The sequence below is a fragment of the Aotus nancymaae genome, unplaced genomic scaffold (genome assembly GCF_030222135.1).
Source record: "Aotus nancymaae isolate 86718 unplaced genomic scaffold, 86718_ANA_hifiasm-v0.15.2.pri h1tg000010l, whole genome shotgun sequence".
Taxonomy (NCBI): Eukaryota; Metazoa; Chordata; class Mammalia; order Primates; family Aotidae; genus Aotus; species Aotus nancymaae.
This window is the reverse complement of record NW_026988421.1, coordinates 63,673,339-63,697,892: the sequence shown is the minus strand read 5'-3', so window position 1 is coordinate 63,697,892 and position 24,554 is coordinate 63,673,339. Positions and strand designations below refer to the sequence as shown.

The window sequence follows — 24,554 nt, the reverse complement described above, 5'->3', positions numbered from 1 at the left end:
TCTTTTTTAGAGACAGGGTCTTACTCTGTCACCCAGGCTGGAGTGCAGTAGCATGATTATGGCACACTGTAGCCTCAAACTCCTGGGCTCAAGCGATCCTCCCATCTCAGCCTCCCAAGTAGCTGGGACTGCAGGTACATGGTATTTCACCTGACTAATTTTTTTTTTTTTGAGACAGAGTCTTGTTTTGTCACCCAGGCTGGAGTGCAGTGGCATGATCTCGGCTCATTGCAACCTCCGCCTCCTAAGTTAAGGTGATTCTCCTGCCTTAGCCTCTCTAGTAGCTGGGATTACAGATGCCTGCCACCACGCCCAGCTAATTTTTGTGGCAGTGCACTCCAGCCTGGGCAACAAGAGCAAAACTCCATCTCAAAAAAAAAAAAATAATATTCCATAAACATAATTGACAAAGCAGCAGTGGCGTTAGAAAGAATTGACTCTAATTTTGGAAGAAGTGCTACTGTGAATCAAACAGCATTGCATGTTACAGAGAAATTTGTCATGAAAAGAAGAGTCAATTGATGTAGTCAACTTTATTATTGTGATAATTTTAAGAAATTGTGGCTGAGTGCAGTGGCTCACACATGTAATCCCAGAAATTTGGGAGGCCCAGGAAGGAGGATCCCTTGAGCCCAGGAGTTTGAGACCAGCCTGGGCAACACAGTGAGACCATGCCTCCACAAATAATAAAAACATTAGCTGGGTATGGTGGCACACACTTGTGGTCCCAACTACTTGGGAGGCTGAAGTGGGGGCACTGCCCAGGTGATCAGGGCTGCTGCAAGCCACGATCGCAGCACTGCACTGCCGCCTGGGCAACAGAGCGAGACCTCATCTCAAAAAAAGATTAAGAAATTGCCACAGTCACCCTAATCTTCAGCAGTTAGTCAGCAGTCATCAACATTGCGGCAAGACCCTCCCCAGCAAAGACTACAACTTGCTCGCTAAAGGCTCAGATGATTGTTAACATTTTTTTAAGAAAATAAAGTATTTAAATTAAGGTATGTACTTTTTTTTGGACATGCTACTGTACACTTGATAGACTATAGTATACTGTAAATGTAACTTTTTTTTTTTGGAGACAGAGTTTTGCTCTTGTTGCCCAGGCTGAAGTGCAGTGGCGATGATCTCGGCTCACTGCAACCTCCGCCTTCTGGGTTCAAGCGATTCTCCTACCTCAGCCTCCTGAGTAGCTGGAATGACAGCCGCCTGCCACCATGCCTGGCTAATTTTTTGTATTTTTAGTAGAGACAGGGTTTCACCATGTTGGCTAGGCTGGTCTCGAACTCCTGACCTCAGGTGATCCACCCGCCTTGGCCTCCCAAAGTGCTGGTATTACAGTCAGCGCACCTGGCCATATAAACATAACTTTTATGTGCACTGGGAAACAAAAAATTTGTGTGACTTGCTTTATTGTGATATTAATTTTGTTGCAGGGGTCTGGAACTGAAACCTGCAGTATCTCTGAGGTATGCCTGTAACAGCCAAAATACAGAAAGTTTTAGGGCTTCCCCCAAAAGGTTTTTGGGTTTTGGGGAAAGTTGGGGAAGGCCACTGGAGGGTGTCTGGAGTGTGAACATAATCTCCTGTGAGTATTTCAGCAGAAAAAGGCGGAGGGCAACTGCCAAAGAAAGCACAGACATGCAGAACAGAACGACAGTCTGTGCGATGCCATTTTTCATATATTTGATTAGCGAAGAACAAAATGCCCTGGAATACACTGTGTGGGTGAATTTATGAGGAACTGACTGGTAGAGACCTGAGGCTCATCAAGTGGCCATGGGCTCCTCCACATTTCCCAGACTTTTTCTGCAGTCAAGCGGAGGCCATATGACTGGTTTTGACAGGTAGGATGTGGGTGAAAGTGATGTAAGCCACTTTGCTTAAAATTATCCCACACTTTCATCCAGGCCTCTCTTCCCTGGCTGTGGCAGCAGTGGAGGCCACATGGTCCAACTGGCTTCGTTCATGATGGAAGCAGCCTGGATCCCTGAGATGCTGCTTGGAGAGCCGTCCCATCTGCATAGATGTGATATAAGAGAAAAATAAGCCTTTGCTGTGCTAAATACTGAGATTCTAGTTGTGCCTGCAGCATAGCCTGTCCCGTCCTAATACGTAATGTTCATGGAGGCGTCCTTTCTGAAGCACAATTTGGTCAAACTATCACAGTTTTAAATATGCATACTCTTTGCTATGGTCTGAATGTTTGTCCCCTCTACAATTTTTGTGTTGTAATCGAATTCCCGATGTGCTAGCATTAAGAGGTAGGGCCTTTGGGAAGTGACTAGGTCACTAGTGTGGAGCCCTCATGAATGGGATTAGTGTTATTTTAAATTAGAGTCCTGAGGGGGCTTGTCTGCCCCTTCCATCAGGTGAGGATGCCACAGGGAGGTGCCATCTTGGAAGCAGAGAGCAGCCCTCCCCAGACCAAATCTGCTGGCTCCTTGATTCTGAAATTTCCAGCCATAAATTTCTGCTATTTGTAGGTTTCCTAGTACACGATATTTTGTTATAGCAGCCCCAAAGGACTGCTATATAACACTCTTCGACCCAGGAATTCCACTTCTAGGAACTAATCTTGCTGATATACTTGCATGAATACAACAAGGACACATACAACCATAAATTGATTATAATTACAAAAGTTTAACCATGACCTTCATGCATGTTAATAGGCAAAATCAAAACAAAAACAAAAAACCGCAACTTGTTAGCTCAATGGTAGGTACATTTATCAGTGCAATACTCTGTAATGATCAAAAAGAAAGAGGCAGCTCTGGAGGGCTGACATAAAACACTGTTCAAGACATGGGCGATAAAGGCAAGGGCAAGAGTATGTGTGGCATGCTGCCAACCACCTAAAAACTGGGCTGGAGCCACACAAACAGGGCATGTGCTGGATATCTTTGGAGATGGAAACAAGAGATTGACGAGAGTGGCTGAGAGAACCGGGAAACAGGTGGGAACTGTCACTGACTTTTAACTTATACTTTCTTCTACTATTTAAATGTGTTACCATGTTACTAAAGTAACATATCAAAATAAGAGAAAGTGGCTATAAAAATAAGCAGAAATAAAAAGCATACGGAGCTGTGTCCCAATCCATCATCCTACACGCAGTTAGCGCTTAATGTTTACTTGAATGACCAAGTCCATCTAAGCAGCTTTATGACGAACCTAACCAAGAACAGGCAAGAGGGAGCCTGACAAAGATGGCGACTGTACCAGGTTTCCAGCAGTTTTTTTTTTTTGAGACAGGGTCTTGCTTTGTTGCCCAGGCTGGAGTGCAGTGTGGTCATAGCTCACCGCAGCTTCAACCTCCTGGACTCAAGTGAACCTCCTGCCTCAGCCTCCCAGGTAGCTGGATCACAGTCATGTGCCACCACACCTGGTTATTTTTTAAAAACTTTTTTTTGGAGAGACAGGGTCTTTCCCTATTGCCCAGGCTGGTCTTGAACTCCTGGGCTCAAGCTGAGGATGGTAAATTATTTCCTTTTCTTTCTTTCTTTCTTTCTTTTTTTTGGAGACAGAGTCTCGCTCTCTCACCCAGGCTGGAGTGCAGTGGTGTAATCTTGGCTCACTGCAACCTCCACCTCCTGGGTTCAAGAGATTCTCCTGCCTCAGCCTCCTGAGTAGCTGGGACTATAGGCGCATGCCAGCACACCTGGCTAATTTTTACATTTTTTGTAGAGACGAGGTTTCACCATTTTGGTTAGGCTGGTCTCAAACTCCTGACCTCAAGCGATGCGCCCGCCGTGGCCTCCCTTAGTGCTGGGATTACAGGTGTGAACCACCACAACTTGATCTGGCAAATCATTTTCATTTCATGAATAAAAGCTAATAGGTTGGTAATTGGCAGCCTGGAGCACTTTAATGAGAAGAATCCTGAGGTCAGGCTTATTTTCTGTGGGAAAGAATGTGGCAGTTGATTAATGATGTCTGCCGTGTGTATAGATAGGGTGTATTAGGCTGTTTTTGCATTGCTATAAAGAAATACCTGAGACTGGGTAATTTATAAGGAAAAGCAGTTTAATTGGCTCATGGTTCTGCAGGCTGTACAGGAAGCATGGTGCTGGCATCTGCTTGGCTTCTGGTGGACAGTGAAGCAGGAGCAGGCACTTGTTTTTTCAGACGGAGTTTTGCTCTTGTTACCCAGGCTGGAGTGCAATGGCGCGATCTCGGCTCACCACAACCTCCGCCTCCTGGGTTCAGGCAATTCTCCTGCCTCAGCCTCCCGAGTAGCTGGGATTACAGGCACGTGCCACCATGCCCAGCTAATTTTTTGTATTTTTAGTAGAGACGGGGTTTCACCTTCTTGACCAGGATGGCCTTGATCTCTTGACCTCGTGATCCACCCGCCTCGGCCTCCCAAAGTGCTGGGATTACAGGCGTGAGCCACCGCGCCCAGCCTAGGAGCAGGCACTTCAAATGACAAAAGCAGGTATGAGAGAGAGAGAGAATGAGGAAGTGCCACGCACTTTTAAATGACCTGATCTGGCAAGAACTCACTATGAGGAAGACAGCACCAAGCCATGTGGGATCCACCCTCGTGAGCCAAACACCTCCCACCAGGCCCCACTTCCAGCACTGGGGATTACAATTCAACATGAGATTTGGGCGGGGACAAATATCCCAACTATATCACAGGAAGGGCTGGCACATGTGTCACGTTCTTGTTACCCCTGCTTTAGGAGGAGACGGCTGAGGAAGGCTAGGAATCCTCTGGGCCCTGAAGTCCTTTGTCTTTCCTCCTCCCTCATGTGCCCTATTTTTTTCCATTTTGGTCATGCTCATTATTGCAAATTGCTGTGCCCACGTGTGGGGTTTGGAGCTATTGTCAGTTTTATCAATTAGCAACCTTTTGACCAGAAATGTGTGCAGTACGTATACATGCAATGGGTGCATATTCGTGCAGATGCTCAGAAGAAGCCCACAGAAGCAGTGAGGGGGACCATGGGCTGCCCTTCAACGGCTACACAACGGCCACAGCTTCCCACTTTGTTCTGCACCTCGTAAGATGGTTCCATTACAGAATTTCCGAGATAACCGGGTAGAGAAAAACTCTCCATGCATAAGCACAGGATCCCCAATTCCTGCTCTATCCTCCTTCCTGACCTTCTTAGAAGACTTTCTGTACCTGGAGAATGACCAAGTAAGGGACAGGACAGAGAGGATAATTTCTTCTGCTCCCTGTTTTCTTCCAACCCTACTTCTGAGTGTTTCCTCTGTCTTTTTTTTGAGATGGAGTCTTGCTCTGTCACCCAGGCTGGAGTGCAGTGGCATGATCTTGGCTTACTGCAACCTCCACCTCCCAGGTTCAAGCAATTCTCCTGCCTCAGCCTCCCGAGTAGCTGGGATTACAGTCAGGCACCACCATGCCCAGCTTTTTTTTTTCTGTATTTTTAGTACAGACAGGGCTTCACCATGCTGACCAGACTAGTCTTGAATTCCTGACCTCAAGTGATCCACCCACAGCCTCCCAAAGTGCTGGGATTACAGGTGTGAGCCACTGTGCTGGCCTCCTCTGTTTCTACACAGTGGAGACTGAATTTGATTCCTCTGGAGCCTCCTCAAACTCCCACTTAATGGTCCCAGTGACAGCAGCAAGGGGTTTTATTCCTGTGATGAAAAGAGAAACCCCAGCCTCTTCCTTGTCTTTTTTTTTTTTTTTTCTGCTCCTACCCTGACTTCAACCTCTTGTCTTTTTCATCAGCAAGTTCTGTCCAAATCTCAGCTCTAGATCTGTAGGAGAAGCAGGGGTTAAGGAGAGAGGGGCCACAGGGGTCCTGGGCAGCAGGGGGCTCGGTCTGCTGCTATCCTCTGGGCTGATCTATGGCCACAAAGGAGCCCATTTACACTTGATCTGCCGGTGGAAACAGGTCAATTGTCTAACTGCTCTGAGCACTGGACACGTGGCCCTGAACTTGGACAGACTTGGAGTGGGTCCCAGCTCTCCCACTTACTCTCTGCTGATGCTGGGTGAGGAATAACTTCTCTGAGCCTAGGCTGGCCCCATAGGGTTATTATGAGCATCAGGGAAGCTGTGTGAGCTCTGAAAATTGGGAGGATTGCACACAGGCTGGGCATTATTGCTGGTCTGAACAAATGTCAGCCGGAGCCCATCTATGCCAATGGCACTCTTGGTTGGTATTTTTTGGGTACATCTCTCCCCACACTGGACTGTACGGGAGGGACGCTGGCTGATCCACTTCCAACTTTATCCTACAGAAGCAGCCCAGGCGATCCCTGCCTGCTGCAGCTATTCCTATCAGTCAAGGGTCCACCTTTCCAGCATTATTTACAGTGACACTCACCTAATATGCCAGGCCTCGGGCCTGGGCACACCTGGACATGGCCATGGCCAAACGTTTTCTCAGCTAGGAGGGCAAGTCAGTTTCCACTCCAGGCCAAGGCTGATGGATGGGAAGGGGCTACCTGGCACGCTGTATTTGAGCAGGTGGATTCCCTGCAGGAAAAGAGTGCTATGATTGTTCTGTGACATCTATCGTGGGTAAAGGATGGTGTAGCTATTGTGAATTTGCCGCACCTGTTTTAGAGTACTGGTTTTCAACTGTGACAGCATATGAGAATCATCCAGAGAAGTTTTAAAATTACTGAGGCCTGGGTGCCACCTCCAAATTAGGATTGTATTCATGTGGGTATGGCCTGGGCATCAAGATTACTTAAAGCTCCTTAGGTGATTCTAACCTAGAATTCATGAAGATGGAGAGCCACTACTTTTAGAGCACCCAGCTTTGCTACCCGGGAGCTCTTAGAGACAGCGGGAGCTGCTGCTGCCTGTACACACACTAGCTATCAGCAAGGCCAGAGTGGCAGCGGGCTGCTGAATCTCTTGTGAACCAGGGAGGGATGACAGGAGAACAGGTCTGTGTCCCTTATTTTACCTACTCAGTAATAAAAAGCAACACTGATACACATACAATAATTTGGATGAATTTCGAGGGAACCGTGATGAGTGAAAACTTTTGTGTAATCACAAAAGGTTACACAAAATGTATGACTCCATTTACAGAACATTCCTGAAATGACAACACTGTAAGAATGGAGAACAGACTAACATTGCTAGGGATCAAGGAAAGGATGGGGCAGGAGGGAAGTGAGTGTCGTTATAAAAGGGCAACGTGGGCCGGGCGCAGTGGCTCATGCCTGTAAGCCCAGCACTTTGGGAGGCTGAGAAGGGTGGATCACCTGAGGTCAGGAGTTCAAGACCAGCTTGATCAACATGGAGAAACCCCGTCTCTACTAAAAATACAAAACAGCCAGGTGTGGTAGCACATGCCTATAATCCCAGCTACTCGGGAGGCTGAGGCAGCAGAATCGCCCGAACCCAGGATGCAGAGGTTGTGGTGAGCTGAGATCGTGCCATTGCACTCCAGCCTGGGCAACAAGAGCAAAACTCCATCTCAAAAAAAAAAAAAAAAAGGGCAACAATACAAGGGATTCTGTATTATGAGGTCAATATCCTGGTTGTGACATTAGGCTAGGCTTTTGCAAAATGTTACCATAGGTGGAAGTGCATAACAGGTTCATGAGACCTCTCTGTATAATTTCTTAAAATTGCATGTGAATCTACTCTTATGTCAAAATGAAACAGTGTAATGAAAAGGAAAAAAAGAAAAGAAAAGAAAAGAAAACTAGCTCCCACAACAGCAGGCACAGTTTCAAGAGATCTTTGAAAAACGGAAAAAAAGAAGTGAACTAGTTGGGTTCCAACTGAAACTCAACTGGAGTTTGGCTTTTTGCAGAACCATGAGCAAGTGACCTTCCTGGGATCTATACATGTGGAGTAATAAGCGTGGGGACTTTCTGAGGGAAAGGAGAAGTGAAGATGCTCCTCTTTGTGGTAGGGGGAGAAAAACGGGACAGGACTCTGGAGGGAATGGCATGATATCTGATCCCCCATCAGCGGGACAACGTGTTGTGGGTTCTGTCAAGGAGAGGAGCTGGGACAGCGAGTCCTGTGAGATCATTCAAGGCTTGGTGCCCAAGCAGTGGTGCTATAGGGCCCAAAAAGCTCTGCACAACCTCAGTGGGTCGGCCAAGCAGGGTCTTGGGGTGAAGGAGGCGGGGGCAGCCATGCCATCTGTGCAGCACAAGCACTCTGACCGGGAGGCCTGGGACATCTGGGTTATCTTTAATTGCTCACCGGACTTTGCAAGGGGCACAGCAAGCTTCAGGCTGCTTGATGGCAATTCTGCAACAGCTCCCAGGCAGGCAGAAGGAGAAGAAGGATTTGAAGAACTAAGATGGAAATTTGTTAAGATTGAAAGTTTTTGGGAAGGTACCTAAAGAACCTCTGAGTGATAAAAGCTCACATGAAACAAGCATGTTCATTTGCTGAGCACTTGCTCTGGGCCAAGCATGGAACCAGGCACTAGGAACAGGAAGGAAAAGACCCAGCCCCTGCCCTAGGGGAACTGAACAGTAACAGAAGTTAACACGATGAACGGGAATTGTTGTTCCAAGTACTTCATGTACAAAAATGTATTTAATCTTCACAAGAACCCTAGATCATGATCAGATAACAGTCACCATCCCCAGCAAAGGCAAGGGGAAGAGAAAACTTCCCCTCAGTTAAAGGGAGAGCTGGGAACTGAACCCAGAAAGCCTGGCTCCATAGTCCATGAATTCAACCACTAGGCTCTATGTCTGAGCAAGCGGATTTAGCCAGAAGGAAGCAGCTGTACAGCAGTGGGCAGATCAGAGCCCTGGTCAGGAACTGATCTTTGGGGACCTGTTACCAACTTTTGGTGTGGCTTTGTGTTAAAGGTGGAGGGTGTCCATGTTCTTGGTGTCTTGAATAAAGAATTGGGGCCTGGCACAGTGGCTCATGCTTGTGGTCCCAGAACTTTGAGAGGCCGAGGCTGGCGGATCACCTGAGGTCAGCAGTTCGAGACCAACCTGGCCAACATGGTGAAACCTCGTCTTAAAAAAAAAAAAAAAGAAGAATTGGACGAAACACATAAAGCAAGGAAGGAACAAAGGGATTTACTGAGAAAGTGGAGAGTCTGAGGCCTTGCCTTTCCCAGCTTCTGGAGGCTGCCTGCTTTCCATGGCTCATGGCCCCTTCCACCAACTGCAAACCAGCAATGGCTAATAGTTTTTCTCACTGTGCATTATTCTGACACTCCTCTTCTGTAGTCAAATCTTCTGCCTCCCTCTTATAAGGACGCTTATGATTATATTTAAGGATCTCCTGGCTAATCTAGGATAATCTCTCAACTCAAAATCCTTAATGCCATCTGCACAGTCCCTACCATGCAAGGTCACATATCGACAGATGCTGGTGGCTCATATGTGGACATCTGTGGGGGTCATATTGCAGCATCCCATAAGCACCTGATTCCTTAAATAGGGAACTCCAAGTTAAATGCTTAGCACAGCATTTAACAGACCAGAGGCCAGTGATACTGCACCCCAACTGGGCGTGAGAATCACTCTGAGAGCTTTTAAAAAATATCAGTGCCAGGGGTTCACCCCTGAAGATTTCAAGGTGGGGGGATCTGTGCCTGGGAATTTTTATAAGTTCCCTAGAGACTGCTGGGCAGCCAGGGGCGGGGTTGACAGTAATAAGCACTGAATTCATGTCAGCGGTTATTCTTATTCTGCACAGCTACTTAGCACCAAACCTCAGTGGCCAGGACTGTTCAATAACTGTCTATTGAATTGGACTGAACGGAATCACTCCTGGGATGGGCATTTCTCTCTGCTGCACCAGGGCCTGAAGAATGAGGTTCTGTGGGCAGACAGAGGCTCGGGCATCTGAATCAACTGCACATCCAGAAATGGCTGCCTGTGGGGGCTGGAGTCCTTTCTCCTCCCTGAAGTCCAGTTGAGGGGGCTGACCTGGGCAGAATCTAGTCATCAACGGGCCATTGTTACTGGAACAGAGGGGCTCTGTGCCCATTTAACACTCCTCTCCCTTGCGGAGCTGCTCCCAGCTGAGGGCTGGCTTCTGGAGGGCTGCGAGGCTGGGGAGGGGGCCATGGGGGCCCCAAGGCTACGAAGGAGGAGGATTAGGGGTGGGGGCTGTCAGTCCCTGGTTGGAGAGCAGAAGCAGTTTGGGATATAGGCCAGTCTCTGAATCTGGCAGGCTGCAAGGCCAAGGTGCTGCCACATGCTACAATGCCAGGAAAATTTCCGGTTAAAGCTGGGAAACCGGGGACTGCCAGTGAAACCCACCAGACCCGTACCAGAGCCAGCAGGGACAGCCTTCCCCATGGGGCAGTCACGCTTGACCTACCTTCTTCCCTTTAAAAAAACAGAAAGGTGAAACCCACATGCTAAATAGCGCCTTTCATTGCCTTTAGAAGAACAGTGTTTTCAGAAAGACTGGGAGGGTTTTATGTTCTGTGGGTCTGGGATTTGAGAGGCAGGGAATTTAACCAGGGCTAGGCATAAATGTCCCTTTGCTTAGCAGGCCTTTTCTACATTCAGCACTTTATATTAATAGTGTGAGCGGGATTTTAGGAGGGTGGTGTTAAGGAGCCCAGTGACAATGCCTGACCAGCATCCTCAAGTATCTCAGAGATCCACCGTTCAGCTGTTAGCGACTAGCAATTCTCATCCATTCAATAAAGCAAATCGCCTGATGGTCTTTGCCAAGGGAGCGTGCTGCCTTAAAAATACTCTAGGAGGGTGAGTCTCAAAGTGGGGTCCCCAGACTAGCAGAATCAGCCCCTCCTGGGAACTTGGTGGAAATGAGAATCCTCAGGTCCCACTCCAGACCTAATGACTCAGAACCTCAGGACAGGGAGCACGTTGTTTGAGCATGCTCTGCAGTTGAGTCTGATGCACACAAATGGTTGAAAATTGCTGGTTAACAGTGACATTTCTCAAACTGCAGGCTGTGCCAACAATTCAGTAGGTTAAGATAAGCTTTTTTTTTTTTTTTTTTTTTGAGACAGAGTTTCGCTGTTGTTACCCAGGCTGGAGTGCAATGGCGCGATCTCGGCTCACCGCAACCTCTGCCTCCTGGGTTCAGGCAATTCTCCTGCCTCAGCCTCCTGAGTAGCTGGGATTACAGGCACGCACCACCGTGCCCAGCTAATTTTTTGTATTTTTAGTAGAGATGGGATTTCACCATGTTGACTGGGATGGTCTCGATCTCTTGACCTCGTGATCCACCTACCTCGGCCTCCCAAAGTGCTGGGATTACAGGCGTGAGCCACTGCGCCCGGCCGATAAGCTTTTTTTTTTTTAAACAACAGCATTGCGAAGATTAGAAAATATCAGAATGCCTCATGTATCATGATGATAAGCATGAGTTGATAGGCATGAGTTCCTTTTTTTTTTTTTTGACACAAGGTCTCACTGTGTTGCCGGGGCTGGAGTACAGCGGTGCAAACACTGCAGCCTCGATCTCCTAGGCTCAAGTGATCCTCCTAACTCGGCCTCTCAAAGTGTCTGGGATTACAGGCATGAGCCACCGTGCCCAGCCAAAATGTGGGATTCCTAAGGCTTTTGTTTCAGTTCCGTGTGTGTGTCTGAGTCTGAGGTTTTATTCAAAAAGTTGGAAAGCCACTGTTGTAGAGCTGGAATGTGCTCAGTGAGACCGGCTCCTTTTCTGTAATTTGTCTGCATGGGAGGTTTTGAAGCCCATGCCTGAGAGTTCCCTGTTCCCTCTTTCCCCATCCGATGCAGTCATGTAGGCAGCGGACAGAAGGGAAGGACTGTTTCAGGTCAGACAATCTTTACAACTCTGGGCTGAAGGTAAACTCAATTGTGCATTTTCCTTGTGCCCCCATGCTCCCACTCCCTCCAGGTAGGCCTGCCTATTGAGGTGGCTATCAACCACCAAATAACTACACAGTTCCATCTGGGTGGGGGGATTAGTGGTGATTTGCTGCTTTCTTTTCTGTACTTACCCATTGTACTTGAATTTTACATACTAAGCATCAAGCATTATTACAAAAATAATATTCTGACTGCCTTAAAGATAAAAATAAAAAAATAAAGAGAAAAAAAAATAGTCATTTCCTAAAAAGAATTCAGAGCTGAGAGTCCATCTCTGGGTGAAAATGCAGAAAAGGGAAGGTGACGCCCGAAGGGGCTGGGCAACCATGAGCCTAGGGCTGGGGGTGCCTAAAGCACCACCCCTCCCCTATCTGTGCCCGGCCAATTTCCACCCATCCCTTAAGGCTCAGCCCAAACCCCACACATCCCCACAGCCATAACCAATCCCTCAGGGGACTGGTCTAACCCCTCTCCAGCCATCTGTCACCCTCACCTACTTAGAAAGCCCTTTTTGTACCTCCAGTTCTCACAAGAGCCTGGCAGGCAAGCTGGGTCCTCACCTCCACCCTCTCCTTCATGAGAAACAGAGGTCCAGAGATGTTGAGTGACCCGCCCAAGGCCACCCAGCTGGAGGTGCCAGGCCAGGATGAGAAGGGAGAGCCTCCTACTGCATGTTGCTCCCACACCATTCCTCTCTCTACCTTGCACCATTCCTATCACCTTTCACCTTGTATTAGAGGTAATGTGTATGGCACTGAACAAATATGTAAGGGAAGAAGGGAGGAAGGGAAGGGAAGGAAGCTGCCCCGGGTCCAAGGAGAAACCGGTATGTTAAGAACCTCCCCTTGGCACTAGGCCCCCAAGGTCAGACATGGGGAGGCATCTGGGGAGGGTGCAGACGATGTCTAGCTGTGCCTCAAGCACTCCTGCTCTGGGCCCACAGAGTTGTGCTAAACAGGGGCCCCTCGGAGGCCATTTCCAAAGGCTCAGCAGAGAGGAGGCAGGGCGCCGCCCCTCTGGGGTACAACAGGAGCCCTGTATTCCCTAGAGGCCAGTTCCTCAGTGCCCTTTAAACATGGGCTGCTCACCAGACAAGCTCCTGTGCCTTGATCTTCTCATCTGCAAAAAGTGTATAAGGACAGCGCCCAACACATGGGAGCACCGTGAGGACAAAATGATGGATGTGTGTGCTTCTAGAACAATGCTTACACATAGTGAAGGGTAGAGAAGGTTGCTATGATTACTACTTTTGTTATTAAACAAGGTCTAGGGAATGACAGGTCACCCTTCGGAGGAAGGGAGCAGATTGTTGAGTTCGTGGCACTCTCCGGGGAAGCCTGGCAGCACGGGGTTAGGAACCTGGTGACTGGGGCCCGACATGTTGGGGATCCAAGCCCAGCTGAGGCACTTTTTTTTGAGGCAGAGTCTCACTCTGTTGCCAGGCTGGAGTGCCGTGGTACGATCTCGGCTCACCGCAACCTCCATCTCCCAGGTTCAAGAGATTCTCCTGTCTCAGCCTCCCAAGTAGCTGGATTACAGACGCGTGCCAGCACGCCCGGTTAATTTTTATACTTTTAGTAGAAACAGGGTTTCACCATGTTGGCCAGGCTGGTCTCGAATTCCTGACCTCAAGTGATCTGCCCTCCTTGACATCCCAAAGTGCTGGGATTACAGGCCTGAGCCACTATGCCCAACCCTGAACCACTTTGTACAGTGTGACCGGGCAAGTGACCAGCCCTGAGCCACTTTGTACAGTGTGACCGGGCAAGTGACCAGCCCTGAGCCACTTTGTATCATGTGATCGGGCAAGTGACCAGCCCTGAGCCACTTTGTATAGTGTCACCGGGCAAGTGACCAGCCCTGAGCCACTTTGTATAGTGTCACCGGGCAAGTGACCAGCCCTGAGCCACTTTGTATCATGTGACCGGGCAAGTGACCAGCCCTGAGCCACTTTGTACAGTGTGACCGGGCAAGTGACCAGCCCTGAGCCACTTTGTACAGTGTGACCGGGCAAGTGACCAGCCCTGAGCCACTTTGTACAGTGTGACCGGGCAAGTGACCAGCCCTGAGCCACTTTGTACAGTGTGACCTCTCCGGGCTCCCTCCTCCTTTGTCACATGGGGACAGCAATGCTCCCTCACAGGGCTGCCATGAAGGTGAAATAGGATGATGCCTGTAGAATGGGTGGCACATGCCCAGCATAGAGGCAGGTTCGGTATGAGGAGGTGGCGGTGCAGTTACTACTGCTGAATGCTTCACGGACTTCCCTTCTCAGCCAGTGGCTCAGGGCCAGCTGGTGGGAGACCTTCTTTAAAAAAATAATCATCCTGGCCAACATGGTGAAACCTTGTCTCTACTAAAAACACAAAATTAACTGGGTGTGGTGGTGTACACCTGTAATCCCAGCTACTCAGGAGGCTAAGGCAGGAGAATCGCTTGAATCTGAGAGGCAGAGGTTGTGGTGAGCTGAGATTGCGCCACTGCACTCAAACCTGGGCAACTGAGCAAGACCCTGTCTCAAAACAAACAAACAAACAAGCCCCAGCCTGGGCAACATAGCAAGACCCCATCTCTTAAAAACATTTAAAAATTAGGTGAAGCACACCTGTAGTCCCACCTACTTGGGAGGCTGAGGTGGGAGGATCACTTGAGCCTGGGAGGTCAAGGCTGCAGTGAGCTATGGTTCTAACACTGCATTCCAGCCTGGGTGACAGAGTGAGACCCTGTCTCAAAAAACAATCAAGCTTAGGGGACTTTGAATACACAGTGTGGCTAAGAGGCAGCATAGTTTGGTCAGATCGCCCCTGCCATGCCCTGACCCCACAGCCCCAGCTGTGGCTACTGCCTGTAAGACAAGAGGCAACAATGTCGAAGGAGCATCTGGGAAGGCAGGGTTAGCCTAGAGCCTGGGAATGCTAGGCTTGGAAGCTGAGCGGGCAGGCTGGGGCTGGCCTCATTCATACTGTGTGTGTGACTGCTCAGGGCTGGGGGCTGGGACTGTGGGCAGTAGCCCTGCTTGTGGGGGGCAGCCTCAGCCTCGACCATGATCATTATCATAATAACAGTCTTCTGGCAGTGCTGGATGCTGCAAGGGGCCCGGTGCTATTTCCAGGTTGTGCCTCGGTTGACTGAATTGTGAAACAGGGAAAGGTTTTGTTTTTAAGCTGGACAATTTAAATGCCGCTGACACACACACCAAACTAACAATGCTGAGTGTCTCAGTCCAGCATGGGAAAGAGACTGCGCAGAGACTGTTTTGTGCCTTTTCAACTTTGCGCCATGGGCATGTATTATTGATTTTTAAAAATTTAATAAAACTAAAACCAAGGGGAGGAGTGTTAAAAAAAAAACCCACTAAAACCAAAATAAAAGTAGGTTCCAGTTTTCTATCTGTAGAGGCAAAGTTCTTTTGAGGTTAGCCTCTTGTCTGGGAAAAGTCATTTTCACAAGTCTTTGAATTTAAGCAGAGGCAGAGGACAAATCCTATCTCAGAAAGGAAAACTTGGGGGCAACTGGAAGCAAAACAGCCCCTCCAGTCTAACTTCAAAGCCTGCCTTCTCTGCAAGCACAAAGACGGCTTCCCAGAAATTATTACTGCAGTGATTGGGCCTGAGCCTGAGGAGGGGGAGTTGCTGGTTTGAGTTCTCTCTCTCTCCTATAGCAGAGAGAATGGCCACCCCTAAAGCCTGATGAGACTGGGGCTGGGGTGGGCGGACTGTGGCCTCATTAGCATTCCTGGGGGCTTCCCAGAAATCCTTGGGGCAGGGGCTGGAGTTGTACAAACTCCATAGAACTGGGGCTTGGGGTACATTGATGTAGGCATTAAAAGGCATGGGGGACCCCTAAAGACGGCAGGCTCGCAGACCCGTGTCCCCATAGCACCTGTCCATTGAGAGCAATGGCAGTGTGTTGCATGCTGGGTAATCAGTCACTGCAGTGAGGCCCTTCTAGGGACAGGTACCGCCAGGACTAGGGTGGTGCTGGCATCTGGGTGGAGAAGGAACATTTCCCAAAGCCTGGAGAGGGCCCCTGTGGCTTCAAAAGTGCTCCAGGAGCTCTTCTCCTACCCTAGAGGGTCATTTTCCCCAAATCACAGACAGCCGCTGACTGCAGAATGAATCAGAAGTGCAAGCCCAGAATAGAGAACCTAACAGGACTGTGCCAACCAGTGTTAGAGGGCAGGCTGGCTCCTCCCTCCTCCAGGAAGAAACGCCCTCTCCCTGCAGAAAGAAGACTGAGTCTCCGTTCTACCTCTTTCCCACTGAGGGAGCTCAGGCAGCCAGAAAACTTCTCTAAGCCTCAGTGTCCTCACTTGGAAAGCCAGGATAATCACGCTTCCCCTGCGAAGGTGAGAGGGCATCATTCTGCACAGGGCAGGGTCTGGCCACCGACCCTCCTCTCCAGCTGCCCTGACTGAGGGCAGCACCGGGAGAGAGCTGTGAGTTGCAGCAGCAGCTGCAAAGGCTGGCATCTGCGCCCACCGACGGGCCAAGGAAGCTGGCACTGGGCCCCTAGCTTGACTCATACTCCTTTTCCAGGTGTGGCCACCAGCACCAGGACAGGCACCCCCTGAATTCCTGTGTTCCTTCCAGAGAGGAGAGTCAACAGACATTTAAAGAAACCTCTCACCCCAAACAGCCGCATGGGTGGGATTTGCACAGCGAGAGAAGCTGAATGTTCTCCTACACAGATCTACAGACTTCAGGCTGCTCTGGGGAGGGACCTACACTCTGAGATGAAAACCCCGTGTACTTCCTGTCTGCACTGTATAATTTATCGACCAAATGTTGAGAACATCCCACCTTCTGTGGTTCTCTGGTGGCTTCATTTGTGGCCAGATGGCAGAGTGGCTAAGAGTACACGTGGAGTTGGACAGTCATGGGTTTGAATCCTGACTGTGTGACCTTGGACAAGTTGCCTAACCTCTCTGGGCCTCCGGGATGGCATCTGTAAAATGAGACTACCTCGTGCAATCAGATGGATGAAAATAAAGCACTCAGCTCAAAGACGCTTAGTACAGAAAGAGCTCTCAGACACATAACTGTATTCTCCAGGAAGGCGGGGCCTGCCTGTCAGTCTCTGAATCCCCTTTAGGTCATGGCATAGTGCTGGGCACATAGCTCTACCAGGCTCCACTTTTGAAAAGGTGATCCCACCCAAATGGCAGGCACCATTCTCAAGGAAAAGCAACTCTAAAAGCTCTACACAGGCTTCTCAGCTCTTCCCCCTCTGCCCAGAATTCCAATCAAGGGCTTGGCATGGAAGCCCTTCTGGAAGCTCTTCATGCCCATCACCACTTCCAGAAGATTCTGCCTCAGCAGTGTGTATGAGTGGGGCTGGGGCAGGGGCCCTAGGCAGGGAGGGGAGAGGTGGGAAGGTGGGAGACCATGGCTGGGGAGAGGAAGCCAGTGCAGGAAGCTGGGGTGCTGACCTGGACTTGCTACCTGGGACCTGTGGGTCCCCTTGGGGACTTGGGGCACTGAGGTCATCAGAAGAACCACAGAGGGCAGACAGCAGGTGGGCGGCAGACAGTGAGACTCAGTGATGTCATGTTTTCCCCAAATGACTCAATGGTTTGCCCTGGGCTATGAATGGTGAGCTGTATGCTGTGGCCTCCAGGCCCGCCTGGCGTCTCTCCCCGTCTCCGCCCTGCCCCAGGAACCCACAGTTACCACATTCCTGCTGTGCTCCTGGCTGCGGCCCCCGCCCAGGGCTCATCCCCGTGATGCCCCTTCCATGTCTCTCCAATCTCCACTTTGAGGGAAGACTCAAGCGACAGCAGACCTGGGTGTCATTACTGTCTCTGACTCTCCCTGACTGAGTGACCTTGGGCAGGTTACTCTACCTCTCCGAGCCTCAGTTTCCTCATCTGTGAAATGGAGACAACTGTGAAATTGCTAACAACCTTGCCGGGCTATAGGGGGCTTGGTGAGAATGACTGTGAAGAACCTGACACGTGGCAGGTGCTTAATGAATGGAAAGAATGACATTCAAGGGCCTCTATGATCTGACCTCAATTTCCTTTTCTAGCTGCATTAAAACATATACCTATATAATAATAGCTCACCCTTCTTGATGTTCACTGTGTGCCAGATACTGCTCTCAACAATTGTATAGAAACACATTTTATTCCCATATCATCCCCATGTGGTGGGTACCAGTAGTGAAAAAACTGAGCACAGAGAAGGTAAGCAACTTGGCCACAGCCACACAGCCAGTAAGTGGGGAACTGGGGTTCCCATGAAAGCAGCCTGGCTCTAGAGCGTGAGTGCACAACCACAGCTCCATCCTGCCCATCCCTCTGTCCTTGTGCATCCTATACATTTCAGTTCAGCCCCGCCAGACTCTGCACCAAGCCCCGTCTTCAATCTCAACTTTCCCATCCCCATGTCTTTGCCCAGCTTCCCTCATGCATTGGAATGCCTGCCTCCTCCGGGAAGCCTTCTCCAAGACTTCCCTCATGTCCACCTTTGCGGGCTCATCACAGTGGGACTCAAAGATGGTTACTGGGACACCCAGGTCTCCTCTCTTCCAGCCTGAAAGTCCCTCCTGTTATCCCACCATCTTGCAGTGCCAGCATGAGCATAGGCATGCAGTTCCTGGAAAGGTGATAGCCAAGAACTCAGCATTCTGGGCCCCACTACTTTTGCAAGGACAGACAGCTTGAGGGCTGGAGCTGGGGTCCCAGAACACTTCCACCCACCCCTGGGGAGGCAGCCAGCCAGCAGGGCTTCCCTCTTTCTGCTCAGGGAAACGACTCAGTCATGGGAGACCTCGTTACCTGGGGATGGGAACTGGACCCTGGAGAGGCTGAACAGATGTCCACTTGCTGGTGGGGTTTAGCAGGGGGCCCAGAGTGCAGCCAGCCACCAGCCCTAAAAGGGGGATCCAGAGCAGGCAGACAGACAAGTGGCGGGACTGGAGGAGCTTCTGGAAGGGTTTCAGGCCCATCCTCAGGATCCTAGCCCAATATCCATGGGGTAACGACCTCAAGAGGCCATGTGCTGGGATCCCACTCTCCCTGTCCCCTCCATGGACCACATTAGCCACCCCACCAGCTCACCATGAGTCCCACCACCCTGCCCAGACATGAAGCACCCCCTCACAGAAGCATCTTGAACTGGGCCTGCCTCATCCTCCCAGGCAGCAGCCCCCTGCGGGTCCTGTGCCACATCTGTCACTCACTCCTTCCATAATCAGGTAGTGGCACTCACTGCCAAGCTGGGGGCTACAAAGATGAACAAGGCAGACAGCTGTCCTCCCCTTGCAGAAAGCATTGCCTGGTGTACACCACAGATCACTGAACCAGCAATCATAGTACAGTGGGCAAATGTGGTGAGGGGGACCCTCAGGCAGCCATGGGGAGGGCCACCACCCAGGCTTCCAGGAGAAGGTGACATCCAAGCCAAGGGGAAAAGGGGGAAGGAGGGAATGTCCTTGGCAGCTGGGAAGGCTACAGAGAGCAGGGTGTGTGTGTCTGGGAAATGAGGACAATTTGGAATGTGGGATACCGAGTCCAGGTGAGGCTAGGGAATAAATATTTGTTGAAAGATCACAGGACCAGTTATCACTTGGGGTGGGGTTTTCTGTCTTGTTGGAATGGCCACTAGTGAGGCAGAAGTTCCCAATCTGCCAGCTTCCCCTTGCCAACTGAGACCACACCCGCTGCCATCTATACCCTGCCTGAGACTGGGTCAGGGCACAGGGGAGCAGCAGCATCAGCAGAGTGGGCCTTGCAAAAGATCCTGATGCGGGATCCAAAATGCCCGGCCCAGGGCAGCCAGCAGGTGCTGGAGTCAGACCTGGAGAAGGCCAAGGCGACAGCAACCTTGCCAGAGCTTCCCAGCCAGAACCCGGTGGCATGCGCCAGGCACGGTTTGAAAATGAAGGTCAGTGTGTGCCACTTCTCCTCTTAGTGCAGCCACGGTGGGACAGACGCACACACAGGTGGTACCAAGGCAGGGCTGAGAGTCCAGACTCTGGAGTCTGCCTCGGGGTTCGGGCCCGGCTTTGCCCCTCACCAGCTGCGGCATGTCAACAACTTATCCAGCCTGTCTGCCTCTGTTTTCCCATCTGTAAAATGGTGGGAATAACCGGAGCCACCTCGGGAACTTCCTGGGAGAATCGGTGAGGGGGGCGCCCCGTAGGCACCCAGGGCAGTGCTCTGCACACCAGAAGCTCTTACCATTATTGTTTCCTGTGTACGCTACCCCTTGCACCCACACCAGATGCAAAAGAAGGAAGAAAAGTGAAAGAGAAATACATGTCTCAGGGTAAAAAGAAGGCAGGTGCCTGACCTCTGAGGTCACGGCCACCTCTTCACCCTCTGGTGGGTGACCCTGAGTCGTGACTCGCAGGTTCCAGGTTTCTATTCTCGGGGCCTCTTCAGACACGTCTGTCCTCAACCCTGCAGGACAGGCCCTCAGCTTCTCTCTGTGTCCCTGACAAGCCCCTGGAAGTCTCCAGAGGAAAGCCAGGCACCTGTAGCCCTTCCCTGTGGTTGGAGTTGGGAAATTCCTTGCTGAAAATCAGCGTAGTCAGTGTGGGGAAGGGGGTGGCCCAGTGTGTTTTCAAAATATTTCCTCAGATAGCACTGTTTGGCTCAGACACGTTAGCACTTTCCAGAATCCTGCAGATGGCGAGGCAGCTGGAGAGGAAGGGAGGAGAGGACGGGGAAGTGGGGAAGTGGGAGCGGGGAGGAGACGCCCAGGGCTAAATCTCAGGTAGCTGTGTGGGCTGGGGCTGGCACAGGCACAGGCGGGCATCAGCGTGGCATGTGTGAACAAGAACAGCACACACACGACAGAAAGCCGATCAACCTGCAGACATACTCTGCAGACGGCTAAGCTGTGGAGCCGTTTTACGAACCAGAACTTTCCTCAGAAGCCCGAAACATAGAATAGGGACAGGCAGACGTGCAGTGCAGCCCACTAGGCCTTCCCCACCAAGGCTGCGGGATGCAGGGCTCACCCCACAACCACCCTCTCCAGAAGTCTGGCAGCAGCAGGACAAAGTAGCAGGACCCAGAATTTTCTGGCAGTGCCCCACTCCCTAGATCCCAGAGGCTTCGGGGCCTGTGGACTCAGCTCAGCGCAGCCAGAGGACCAGAAGGGCCCTCAGCCACTCTCTGGCTGCAAGGTGGGGGCCCTCCACTGCCAAGCCCTGGTTCTCCCCCTTCTCACCAGGTGCTTGATTTTAAAGGTGGTCACTAAATAAATAGAAGTTATTAAGAGACGGAAAATGTGCTTCCTATCCCACAGACTCAGTCACTCAGAATAGTGCTTGAGTTTCTGGAAATCATTGGCGTGACCTTACCCCACCACCCCTGAGCCGATAGGATTCCAGTCCAAAGCAAAGAAACCTGACATTTTTGTCCAGGTAGCCTACAAAGTAAATGAATGTATGAGGGTTTGCTCACAGGTAGGCCCCACCTTGGAGAGACATACGGGAAAATCAGCTTTGGTCTATCTACCCTAAAGCAATGTCGAAGAAGCAAAGCTTCTCAGATGCCACAAAACTGGAGAAAAGCACCATCATTCTGCACCATCAAAGTTAAACTCACCAACCAACCAAGAGGTCACCGTCTGCTTGCTGGGCAGGGCCTGGGCTTGGGACTGACTCAGAGGGAGCGGGGCTGAGCTGGGACCCCCGGCTGTCTTCTCTCCCACATACATGTTCTTCCTGTGCCCGGCCACCAGCGTCCCTGCAGCACAAGCACTGGCCAGTGGAGGGTGTGTTCCCTGCCTTTTGAGGCTCTCGAAGTCAAGGAGGAGGGGCTGGGCGGGGAGGGGGCAGGTGTAACCACAGAGGCCAAATAAGAACATCTCGGGTTGGCCTCTGAGGTGGTTGTTTACTTGCGGCATTCAGGAGAGGCCGAGCTGGGAACTGGCTTGTTTATTTTCCACACTTTTCCTCCAAATCCTTTTCATAGAGTCCTCTGGAACCTCAGTGATAAATTTCCCAGGGCCCAGGGAAGCCACAGTCCCTTCGCACACAGCCATCTTTGTGAGGAGGCGGCGGGGGTGGGGTGTTGGGGGGATCAAGAGGAAGGAGGGTGGCTGGAGACAAGAAAGCCACCGGTGGTCAGGGGCTCCTGGGGCCACCCCGGCCCTCCACACTGGTGGGGGCCCAGGAACCACAGCCAGATTTGGGGCAATGGAGACAGAGGGCTGAAGTGTGTCCGCCAGCAAGCACAGAACAGACCGCCCAGGCCTGCCAGGGCCACCCCAAACCCCGCTGTGGAGTCCACGCGCTCGGAGTGGGACTAGCAGCGTTCTGCCATCACTTTAGGCCTCAGAGAAGAAAAGGTGACAAATATCGTTTCTGTTTAAGGAATGAAAAGGAGAAGTGTCTCCTCTCTGGAGGCATGACTTCACAAAACCCAGAGACTCTGTGAGTGTTCCCTCGCAGCAAAGACCCTACCTGAGCCGCTGCCCTAGGAGTTCCCAGCAGAAGCATTCAGAGCCCCTCCCAGAGCTTCACCCAGCATCTGACCACATTCCCCTGAACCTCCCATGTCTCAGGCACTGGGATGGAACCAGGAGTACAAAGATGGACAGCCCCAGCCCTTGCAGTGGGGTGGCTTCTCCCCACACCCAGTCCCCCAGCTTCCATCCTGGTCAGCGTATCCTAGTCAGCGTGTCCCCTCGGCAGTGGATGGGGAGAGGGTTCCAGTTTCTTTGCAGCTCAGCACTGGGAAGGCTCTCAGAACTTGCCCAGGTGGGCTTCCCATGGAAGCTGGACAGGGACCAGCTAGGCAGTGCTCAGCCAATGCTCCTTGCATCTTTTGAAGGGTGCCAGCCTTTCCCATTCTATGGACACCTGTATCAGGGCAGAGATGAGTGTGGGTGGAGCAGTGAGGACCCTGCCCCAGCAGGGGTAACTGGTCTCAGCTCTTGGGGGGCAGGGGTAGAGAATACCACCCCAACTGAAAACACAGCTGCCCCTGGCCTTTGCAGCTCCCTGGCTTCATGACCTTGGGCATCCACTGCACCTCTCTGAGCCTCATGTCCTCATCTGTAAACAGGGCCAATGGAGAGCTGCTGTCTCCTGGTGGGGCATGGGTGTAAAAGCAAGAGCTGGGGACCAGATGGGCATGTGGTTATCACCTCCCCTGGCTGCCCTGGCTCTGCCCCATCCTTCTCTCCTGTGGACTAGGAGCTGCTGAGGAGTTCAGCTCTCCAGAGCATGTGGCGGGGTGGGAAAGGCACTTGTGACATGGGCCCTTATGTTCATCAGGTAAATGACAATAGGAGGTGTCAGGTAAGGGCTGATCTCCCCAGGTAATAGATAACCCTGGAGAGGACCAAAAAGGGGGGAAAAATACAGTAACCCATTTGAGGATGTTTGGTCTACCTGGCCATTTCTTCCCTATTCAAGGTACGGTCACAAGTGGCAGCTTTGTTCCAACTTCTCAGATAAGCAGTGAGTCATCTCTCCCTGTGTCCCCCTCCAAATCTCCATAGTTTCCTGACTCCAGAGCCACACAGAAGGCTCCAGCAGCCTGGTACCACCCAGCCTTTGATTCCCACAGCCTAAGGTATCCAGGCTCGGCAGAGCGTGTGGAAAAAGAGGAATGCAAGCAGAGGCCCTGGGACCACGTTAGTAAGAAGCTTCAGTGCTGTTTCCCTGTTGCCATGGAGAACCAATAAGGACCTTGCAGACAGCCTGGCATGGTGGAGACAGGCTGGGTTCTGGAGTCAGACGATCCAGGTTCAAATACTGGCTTTGCAATTGCAACAAAAACAAAATTGACAAATGGGACCTAATTAAAGAGCTTCTACATAGCAAAAGAAGCTATCAACAGTAAACAGACAACCTACAGAAGAGGAGAAAATATTTGCAAACTATGCATCCAACAAAAGTCTAATATCCAGAATCTATAAGGAACTGAACAAGTTAACAAGCAAAAAACAATCCCATTAAAAAGTGAGCAAAGGTCCAGGCGCGGTGGCTCACACCTGTGATCCCAGCACTTTGGGAGGCTGAGACTGGCGGATCACCTGAGGTCAGGAGTTTGACACCCTGACCAACACAGAGAAACCCCGTCTCTACTAAAAATACAAAATTATCCGGGCGTAGTGGCAGGCACCTGTAATCCCAGCTACTGGGAGGCTGAGGCAGGAGAATCGCTTGAATCTGGGAGGCAGAGGTTGCAGTGAGCCGAGATTGTGCCATTGCACTCCAGCCTGGGCAACAAGAGTGAAACTCCATCTTAAAAAAAAAAAAAGTGGGCAAAGGACACAAACAGATGCTTTTCAAAAGAAGTCATACATGTGGTCAATAAGCATATGAAAAAATGGTCAACATCACTAATCATTGGAAATATACAAATCAAAAGCACAATGAGATACCATCTCATACCAGTCAGAATAGCTATTATGAAAAAGTCAAAAAATAACAGATCCTGGCCAGGTTGTGGAGAAAAGGTAGTGCTGGCCAGGCGTGGTGGCTCACACCTGTAATCTCAGCACTTTGGGAGGCTGAGGCGGGCCGATCAGGAGATTGAGACCATCCTGGCCAACATGGTGAAACCCTGTCTCTACTAAAATATATATATATATATAAAAAATCAGCCAGGCGTGGTGGTGGGTGCCTGTAGTCCCAGCTACTCAGGAGGCTGAGGCAAGGGAATCGCTTGAACCTGGAAGGTGGAGGCTGCAGTGAGCCGAGATCACACCACTGCACTCCAGCCTGGCGATGGAGCAAGACCGTCTCAAAAACAAAAAAGAAAAGAGAGGAAGAGTAGAGAAGAAGAGAAGAGAAGGGAAGGGAAGGGGAGGGGAGGGGAGAGGAGG

At 50.7% G+C, this 24,554-nt stretch overlaps 1 protein-coding gene across 1 annotated transcript in view; it reads right to left on the bottom strand.

Moving 5' to 3' along the window:
* CHST3 (carbohydrate sulfotransferase 3) overlaps positions 1-21,729 on the bottom strand; it is a 39,089-nt gene extending 17,360 nt beyond the window's left edge. The window contains exon 1 of the mRNA XM_012460277.3: positions 21,320-21,729. The gene's annotated coding sequence lies outside the window, so the exon portion shown is untranslated. The remainder of the gene's footprint in view (positions 1-21,319) is intronic.
* Positions 21,730-24,554: the final 2,825 nt, after the last annotated feature.